We start from the raw sequence: 10,347 nt of genomic DNA, 5'->3' as shown, positions 1-10,347 counted from the left end.
TTTTATTTTGAAATGTGTTAAGTTAAAGTTAAAGTAAGTACCCATGATTGTCAAAGACATTTATTCTTGATTTAACGTTTACCTCGTCACAAAGATTCTGTATTAGCAGTCTGGAACTTTTGTTGTCATTTTTATTGTAAGTGAGAGAGACAGCATTAACTAGAAAAGTCATTCAAAGCAATTTAAATTGCTTTTAATGACTTGAATTTGCACATTTTTATGTTGGTGATTAATAAAATAAATGTATATTTGTTTAACTTTTGTATACATTATTGTATTTTTTTTTTTTTAATGAGTACTGTAAATAAAATAGTGATGCTACAGCGCTGTTTTGCCATAGTGGCTTTTACTCCCATCTAGTGGACATTATGTGTAACTGCACCACAGGAAGTACTTTTGTTTTTCTTTCTTACATAACACACTGAAAAGAACAGGTGTGAAAGGGGGCATTATGTCTTGTTTACGTTTGGATTTTATTTTGAAATGTGTTAAGTTAAAGTTCAAGTTAAAGTAAGTACCCATGATTGTCACCGACATTTATTATTGATTTAACGTTTACCTCGTCACAAAGATTCTGTATTAGCAGTCTGGAACTTTTGTTGTCATTTTTATTGTAAGTGAGAGACACAGCATTAACTAGAAAAGTCATTCAAAGCCATTTAAATTGCTTTTAATGACTTGAATTTGCACATTTTTTCTTTGATAATTCCAAAAGCGGGCACTCGATGTTGGTGATCAGGCCCGGCCCTAACCAATCTGGCGCCCTAGGCAAGATTTTAGGTGCCCCCCCCCCCCCCCCCCCCCCCACATCGGCAGTGAAGTGTATATACTCACAAGAAACCGAATAGCTTTGTCTTTGACCTTTTTTATTTACTTACAACTATCCATCCATCCATTTTCTACCGCTTATTCCCTTTTGGGGTCGCGGGGGGCGCTGGAGCCTATCTCAGCTACAATCGGGCGGAAGGCGGGGTACACCCTGGACAAGTCGCCATCTCATCGCAGGGCCAACACAGATAGACAGACAACATTCACACTCACATTCACACACTATACCTAATATATAAAGGGGTGGAAAAGTGACTATTACCTGCAGGGCAAACATTAGCGAACCAGAAGGCAATAACAATGTAAACAAAAAACACCTGCTTAAAAGATCTAATACAAATGTCCCTGAGGAATGTAAGGTGGGAGTACTGTAATTACCTAACGTTACATTATTATTTTCCATAACAATTTAGCCCCCTCCACAATATTAATCCGACGTTAAAACAGAACTAGCTATTTATTGATTAGCAATTGCAGAATCATGTAACATTAGCTTAATGCTAAAAAGCCAGGTTACTATCACATTCTGTAACAGACAAATCATTTCATGTAGGCTAACGTTACCTACCTGCTACCTCTGTCTTTTCTCGTTTCTCCTCCTCTTCTTTTCTCTTTTTTCTTCCCTGGGCACCTGACAGTTTTGGCCGTTTTGACATCTTGTGTTGATTTTTTGATGTGGTGACGTCCAAAAAGAGTCATGATACGGGAAGGGAGGGGGCGCACCGTGCGGGGGGGAGGGGCGTAATGTTGTAACAAATAATATTTCTATTAAATAGGCTTTACTTTGCATTTTAATTAACGTGGGATTATTTTTTGTATTTAGAAATAATAGTACCAACTTTTTTCTTTTTTCCTTTTTTTTCTCCAACATTTGTGGCACTGGTGTGGCGCCCCCTGATGGACGGCGCCCTTAGCATTTGCCTATACGGCCTATGCCACGGGCCGGCCCTGTTGGTGATTAATAAAATAAATGTATATTTGTTTAACTTTTGTATACATTATTGTATAGTTTTTTTTAAATGAAAACTGTAAATAAAATAGTTGTTCTGCCACGGTTGTTAAGATTACTTTATTTAGTGTGTGTTTATTTCAGTTGGTTCTGTTAAGTGAGCTGTACCTTTAAGAAACACGCAGATAGGTCACGTGTTTAGACTCCGGAAGTATTTCAGACAGGTGCGCACAACTCCACCTCGTTCCTCAGCAAACTATCACATCTTATGCTGTTCGTGGCATCGTTGGTATGAATTTACCCATATTTCATGTTTGTAGTACACAATGAGTCATATTTAGCTGTGAAATGTGTGTGTTTTATCATGTTAGACGAGCTCTGATTGCATTACCTGTTCATTTGTTGTCATCTGCCGCCATCTAGTGGACGTTTGTTGTACTGTTACTTAAGACAATTTAAACAGTAGAAAGTAGTGATGGGTTGATGAGGCGTCATGAAGCGTTTCGACACATTGCAAAACTGTATTGATACTGTGTCGATACTGTGTCACTAAATACTGACATCTGCTGGACATTAAAAATCCCTACAGGCAACCTATGGACCGACTCAACTGACACTGATTTGATGCCCTAGTACAGGGGTCACCAACCTTTTTGAAACCAAAAACTACTTCTTGGGTACTGATTAATGCGAAGGGCTACCAGTTTGATACACACTTAAATAAATAAATATATTGTCATTTGTAAGTTACACGTAAGTGTGATTTAAACAAGAATAGCTAAATAAATACATTTATATATATAAAAAAAATGGGTATTTCTGTCTGTCATTCCGTCGTACATTTTTTTTTTCCTTTTACGGAAGGTTTTTTGTAGAGAATAAATGATGAAAAAACCCACTTAATTGAACGGTTTAAAAGAGGGGAAAACACGAAAAAAATTAAAATAAAATGTTGAAACATAGTTTATCTTCAATTTCGACTCTTTAAATTTCAAAATTCAACCGACAAAAAGAAGAGAAAAACTAGCTAATTTGAATCTTTTTGAAAAAATTTAAAAAAATAATGTATGGAACATCATTAGTAATTTTTCCTGATTAAGATACATTTTAGAATTTTGATGACATGTTTTAAATGGGTTAAAATCCAATCTGCATTTTGTTAGAATATTTAACAAATTGGACCAAGCTATATTTCTAACAAAGACAAATCAGTATTTCTTCTAGATTTTCCAGAACAAAAATTTTAAAAGAAATTCAAAATACTTTGAAATAAGATTTAAATTTGATTCTACAGATTTTCTAGATTTGCCAGAATAATTTTTTTGAATTTTAATCATAGTAAGTTTGAAGAAATATTTCACAAATATTCTTTGTCGAAAAACCAGAAGCTAAAATATTTATTATTCTTTACAATAATAATAAAAAATTGTTTTACTTGAACATTGATTTAAATTGTCAGGAAAGAAGAGGAAGAAATTTAAAAGGTAAAAAGGTATATTTGTTTAAAAATCCTAAAATCATTTTTAAGGTTGTATTTTTTCTCTAAAATTGTATTTCTAAAAGTAATAAGAAGCAAAGTAAAAAATAAAATAATTTATTTAAACAAGTGAAGACCCATCCATCCATCCATTTTCTACCGCTTATTCCAAGTGAAGACCAAGTCTTTAAAATATTTTCTTGGATTTTCTAATTCTATTTGAGTTTTGTCTCTTTTAGAATTAAAAATGTCAAGCAAAGTGAGACCAGCTTGCTAGTAAATAAATAAAATTTAAAAAATAGAGGCAGCTCACTGGTAAGTGCTGCTCTTTGAGCTATTTTTAGAACAGGCCAGCGGGCGACTGATCTGGTCCTTACGGGCTACCTGGTGACCGCGGGCACCGCGTTGGTGACCCCTGCCCTAGTATATACAATAATATAAACCAAGTCATTGTATTTCATTTAGGATTATTTCATATCTTCATTTAAATAAAAATATATTTTTATCTTTTTTAGATACAGTCAATAAATAATGTGAACATGTATCATAACATGGAAATCTAAGAGAACGTGTTGTGGATGATTGTAGACTGGGAATTTTTTTAATTTTATTTTTTTACACATTTTTATTAAATTTCTATTACATTTTAGACGATTTCTCTTCTTAGTTATTATTTCTCCGGCTGTAGAAAAGAGCCGCTCACAGGGCACAGAGGAGGCGTCAGTGCGACACAGTTCTCGTATCGGTCACGTGACCAAAACAGCTCATGATCGGTCACGTGACTTTCTAAAAGCGGTACGCGCACCGACACAGGGTTTCGCTCTATGAGCTCGACGCATGCGCCGATGCATCGGTGTTGCCGGACCCATCACTAGTAGAAAGCATATATGTCACTGATATTATTAATCATAACAACACATACAGTGGTGTGTGACAAAGTTAAACTTAGATTTAATTCAAATGCAATACTTGATCATCTGTGATATGACATTATTAAGTTCATTTAATTCATGCATTTACATTTACAACGTTTGTGTCCTACAGTTTCACCCTTGCAATTGTCAATAAACCTGGCCTCCATCAGTCAACCTGGTGTTCAGAGTTTTGATGAGCGGAAGGTGTTGAACTTACTGCCTTCGTGTACAAGTGTGCTTAAGGAAGGCAGGATCATAGTGATGCTACAGCGCTGTTTTGCCATAGTGGCTTTTACTCCCATCTAGTGGACATTATGTGTAACTGCACCACAGGAAGTACTTTTGTTTCTCTTTCTTACATAACACACTGAAAAGAACAGGTGTGAAAGGGGCATTATATCTTGTTTACGTTTGGATTTTATTTTGAAATGTGTTCAAGTTCAAGTTAAAGTAAGTACCCATGATTGTCACAGACATTTATTATTGATTTAACGTTTATTCTGTATTAGCAGTCTGGAACTTTTGTTGTCATTTTTATTGTAAGTGAGAGAGACAGCATGAACTAGAAAAGTCTTGTATTTGCACATCTACTATGAATTGATTTACGTTTAAACAAGTGTAAAAATGTATTGGGGTGTTACCATTTAGTGGTCAATTGTACGGAATATGTACTTCACTGTGCAATCTACTAATAAAAGTCTCAATCAATCAATCTTTTTTTGATGATTCCAAAAGCGGGCACTCGATGTTGGTTATTAATTAAAAAAATATATATTTGTTTAACATTTGTATTTATTATTGTCTAGTTTTTTTATGAGCACTGTAAATCATACTTGCCAACCTTGAGACCTCCAATTTCGGGAGGTGGGGGGGTGGAGCGGGGCGTGGTTGGGGGCGTGGTTAAGAGGGGAGGAGTATATTGACAGCTAGAATTCACCAAGTCAAGTATTTCATACATATATATATATATATACATACATATATATACACACACACACACACACATATACACATATATATATATATATATCCTGAAAATATGCAAACAAAACTGTGTTTAGATAATTGATACTTCAAACTTGCATAAATAAATATTAAGGAATATAACATAACTTGGCTTCTGAGAGCTTCAAAATGTAATGAATAAAATGCTAAAGTTGTTGATGAACAAGCAATTATTTTAATAATTAAATATGATCATTTTAAATGAATTATTATGATAATTTAAAATTAATTATTTCAAATATGTTCATTTTAATGTATAATTCTATGGCTGGATGTAATAAGGAGTCAGAAAAAATACAAATAAAAATACAATTAATTTTGATGTTTTTAGCAAAATATAGTAACCATTTATTTAGTTTATTTTATTTTTTTATTAATAAATATATTTATTTTTAGGTAAGATAAACATAATAATACAATTTATCTAGTCTGGATGATTTACTTCTTGTCACCTTGTTGTCCTCCCGTCGTGAAAAAAGGCTGTCCTCACTCAGGTCCGCATGAAAATCAGGAGATTTTTGGGAGAATATTTGTCCCGGGAGGTTTTCGGGAGAGGCGCTGAATTTTCGGGAGTCTCCCGGAAAATTTGGGAGGGTTGGCAAGTATGCTGTAAATAAAATAGTGATGCTACAGCGCTGTTTTGCCATAGTGGTTTTTACTCCCATCTAGTGGACATTATGTGTAACTGCACCACAGAATGTTGGTTGTTTTTTGTCCTTTTACACAGAGAACTTAAGAAATGGTTGGCAATTGAAAGGACGAATGGTTTGTTACGTCCTCAAACCAGTTTAACATTCTATTTCAACTTTCAAACTATTTATACAATTCACTAGTATTTCAGTTTAGCGTCAGCTTTTCAACATTCAAACCATTTCAACATTCAAACAATTTTAACATTCAAACCATTTCTACATTCATCCTACATTGCATTAGCATTTCAGTTCAGCGTCAAACATTCACACACATGCTTTTATACACCAAAATTCATGTATTTATTCTTCTTCTTATTATTATTATTTTCCAGATTTTGGCGCGCTCTACCTTCCACATTTTTCATTCCAACTTCAAACTGATTAGTCTATTCAGGAATCGCGGGCTTGACAAATCCAAAAATTCCCAGATTTCCCCAAATTTTTCCATTCAAAATGAATTGGCCGTTTTTCAACCTATTCAAACCATTCCACCTTCAACACATTCTGGAAATTTAAACTTTCCTATTCCCTAAAAATTCCAGAATTTTCCAGAATTCCTGCTTTTCCAAAGCCCTATTTCCACCCTTTTTTCTGGCGACTACTCCTTCCACATTTTTCAACCCACTTCAACCGTTCCACAGTTAAAACATTCCTCTTAATCACCGCAAAAACACGAAGTTGTTTTTTGAACTGGAAAAATTCCCAATTTTCCCGAAATTCCATGAATTCTGTAATACCATTTCTCAATTCAACATGTTAATACTTCAACATTTCTCGACCAATTTGAAAAATGTCAACACATTCAAGTTTTTTTTTCCCATTTGCTAAAAAAAATCCTGCTTTACCCGAAATTCCAAAATTTTGGGGGAAAATTATTTTCAAGTTAAAAGTTGATTTTTAAGACAAAAAATTATTTTCAAGAAAAAAGTTGATTTTCATGTCAAAAAGTGATTTTCAAGGTAAAAGTTGATTTTCATGACAAAAAATGATTTTCAAGGTAAAAGTTGATTTTTAAGACAAAAAATTATTCTCAAGAAAAAAGTTGATTTTCATGTCAAAAAGTGATTTTCAAGGTAAAAGTTGATTTTCAAGGTAAAAGTTGATTTTCATGACAAAAAATTATTTTCAAGGTAAAAGTTGATTTTTAAGACAAAAAATTATTTTCAAGAAAAAAGTTGATTTTCATGTCAAAAAGTGATTTTCAAGGTAAAAGTTGATTTTCATGACAAAAAATTATTTTCAAGGTAAAAGTTGGTTTTCAAGACAAAAAATTATTTTAAAGAAAAAAGTTGATTTTCATGAAAAAAAGTGATTTTCAAGGTAAAAGTTGATTTTCAAGGTAAAAGTTGATTTTCAGACAAAAAAAATTTTTCAAAGAAAAAAATGATTTTCAAGGTAAAAGTTGATTTTCAGACAAAAAATTGTTTTCAAAGAAAAAAATGATTTTCAAGGTAATAGTTGATTTTTAAGACAAAAAATTATTCTCAAGAAAAAAGTTGATTTTCATGTCAAAAAGTGATTTTCAAGGTAAAAGTTGATTTTCAGACAAAAAAAAATTTTCAAAGAAAAAAATGATTTTCAAGGTAAAAGTTGATTTTCAGACAAATTGTTTTCAAAGAAAAAAATGATTTTCAAGGTAAAAGTTGATGTTAATGACAAAAAATGATTTTCAAGGTAAAAGTTGGTTTTCAGACAAAAAATTATTTTAAAGAAAAAAGTTGATTTTCATGAAAAAAAAGTGATTTTCAAGGTAAAAGTTGATTTTCAGACAAAAAAAATTTTTCAAAGAAAAAAATGATTTTCAAGGTAAAAGTTGATGTTAATGACAAAAAATGATTTTCAAGGTAAAAGTTGATGTTAATGACAAAAAATGATTTTCAAGGTAAAAGTTGGTTTTCAAGACAAAAAATTATTTTAAAGAAAAAAGTTGATTTTCATGAAAAAAAAAAAGTGATTTTCAAGGTAAAAGTTGATTTTCAGACAAAAAAATTTTTTCAAAGAAAAAAATGATTTTCAAGGTAAAAGTTGATTTTCAGACAAAAAATTGTTTTCAAAGAAAAAAATGATTTTCAAGGTAAAAGTTGATTTTTAAGACAAAAAATTATTCTCAAGAAAAAAGTTGATTTTCATGTCAAAAAGTGATTTTCAAGGTAAAAGTTGATTTTCAAGGAAAAAGTTGATTTTCATGACAAAAAATTATTTTCAAGGTAAAAGTTGATTTTTAAGACAAAAAATTATTTTCAAGAAAAAAGTTGATTTTCATGTCAAAAAGTGATTTTCAAGGTAAAAGTTGATTTTCATGACAAAAAATTATTTTCAAGGTAAAAGTTGGTTTTCAAGACAAAAAATTATTTTAAAGAAAAAAGTTGATTTTCATGAAAAAAAGTGATTTTCAAGGTAAAAGTTGATTTTCATGACAAAAAATTATTTTCAAGGTAAAAGTTGGTTTTCAAGACAAAAAATTATTTTAAAGAAAAAAGTTGATTTTCATGAAAAAAAGTGATTTTCAAGGTAAAAGTTGATTTTCAAGGTAAAAGTTGATTTTCAGACAAAAAAAATTTTTCAAAGAAAAAAATGATTTTCAAGGTAAAAGTTGATTTTCAGACAAAAAATTGTTTTCAAAGAAAAAAAATGATTTTCAAGGTAAAAGTTGATTTTTAAGACAAAAAATTATTCTCAAGAAAAAAGTTGATTTTCATGTCAAAAAGTGATTTTCAAGGTAAAAGTTGATTTTCAAGGAAAAAGTTGATTTTCATGACAAAAAATTATTTTCAAGGTAAAAGTTGATTTTTAAGACAAAAAATTATTTTAAAGAAAAAAGTTGATTTTCAAGGTAAAAGTTGATTTTCAAGGTAAAAGTTGATTTTCAGACAAAAAAAATTTTTCAAAGAAAAAAATGATTTTCAAGGTAAAAGTTGATTTTCAGACAACAAATTGTTTTCAAAGAAAAAAATGATTTTCAAGGTAAAAGTTGATGTTAATGACAAAAAATGATTTTCAAGGTAAAAGTTGATTTTCAAGGTAAAAGTTGATTTTCATGACAAAAAATGATTTTCAAGGTAAAAGTTGGTTTTCAGACAAAAAATTATTTTAAAGAAAAAAGTTGATTTTCATGAAAAAAAAAGTGATTTTCAAGGTAAAAGTTGATTTTCAGACAAAAAAAATTTTTCAAAGAAAAAAATGATTTTCAAGGTAAAAGTTGATTTTCAGACAAATTGTTTTCAAAGAAAAAAATGATTTTCAAGGTAAAAGTTGATGTTAATGACAAAAAATGATTTTCAAGGTAAAAGTTGGTTTTCAAGACAAAAAATTATTTTAAAGAAAAAAGTTGATTTTCATGAAAAAAAAAAGTGATTTTCAAGGTAAAAGTTGATTTTCAGACAAAAAAAATTTTTCAAAGAAAAAAATGATTTTCAAGGTAAAAGTTGATGTTAATGACAAAAAATGATTTTCAAGGTAAAAGTTGATGTTAATGACAAAAAATGATTTTCAAGGTAAAAGTTGGTTTTCAAGACAAAAAATTATTTTAAAGAAAAAAGTTGATTTTCATGAAAAAAAAAGTGATTTTCAAGGTAAAAGTTGATTTTCAGACAAAAAAAATTTTTCAAAGAAAAAAATGATTTTCAAGGTAAAAGTTGATTTTCAGACAAATTGTTTTCAAAGAAAAAAATGATTTTCAAGGTAAAAGTTGATGTTAATGACAAAAAATGATTTTCAAGGTAAAAGTTGGTTTTCAAGACAAAAAATTATTTTAAAGAAAAAAGTTGATTTTCATGAAAAAAAAAGTGATTTTCAAGGTAAAAGTTGATTTTCAGACAAAAAAATTTTTTCAAAGAAAAAAATGATTTTCAAGGTAAAAGTTGATGTTAATGACAAAAAATGATTTTCAAGGTAAAAGTTGATGTTAATGACAAAAAATGATTTTCAAGGTAAAAGTTGGTTTTCAAGACAAAAAATTATTTTAAAGAAAAAAGTTGATTTTCATGAAAAAAAAAAAGTGATTTTCAAGGTAAAAGTTGATTTTCAGACAAAAAAAATTTTTCAAAGAAAAAAATGATTTTCAAGGTAAAAGTTGATTTTCAGACAAAAAAATGTTTTCAAAGAAAAAAATGATTTTCAAGGTAAAAGTTGATTTTTAAGACAAAAAATTATTCTCAAGAAAAAAGTTGATTTTCATGTCAAAAAGTGATTTTCAAGGTAAAAGTTGATTTTCAAGGAAAAAGTAGATTTTCATGACAAAAAATTATTTTCAAGGTAAAAGTTGATTTTTAAGACAAAAAATTATTTTCAAGAAAAAAGTTGATTTTCATGTCAAAAAGTGATTTTCAAGGTAAAAGTTGATTTTCATGACAAAAAATTATTTTCAAGGTAAAAGTTGGTTTTCAAGACAAAAAATTATTTTAAAGAAAAAAGTTGATTTTCATGAAAAAAAGTGATTTTCAAGGTAAAAGTTGATTTTCATGACAAAAAATTATTTTCAAG

Source organism: Nerophis lumbriciformis, linkage group LG28 (assembly GCF_033978685.3).
Source record: "Nerophis lumbriciformis linkage group LG28, RoL_Nlum_v2.1, whole genome shotgun sequence".
NCBI lineage: Eukaryota > Metazoa > Chordata > Actinopteri > Syngnathiformes > Syngnathidae > Nerophis > Nerophis lumbriciformis.
This window is presented reverse-complemented; position numbering follows the sequence as displayed.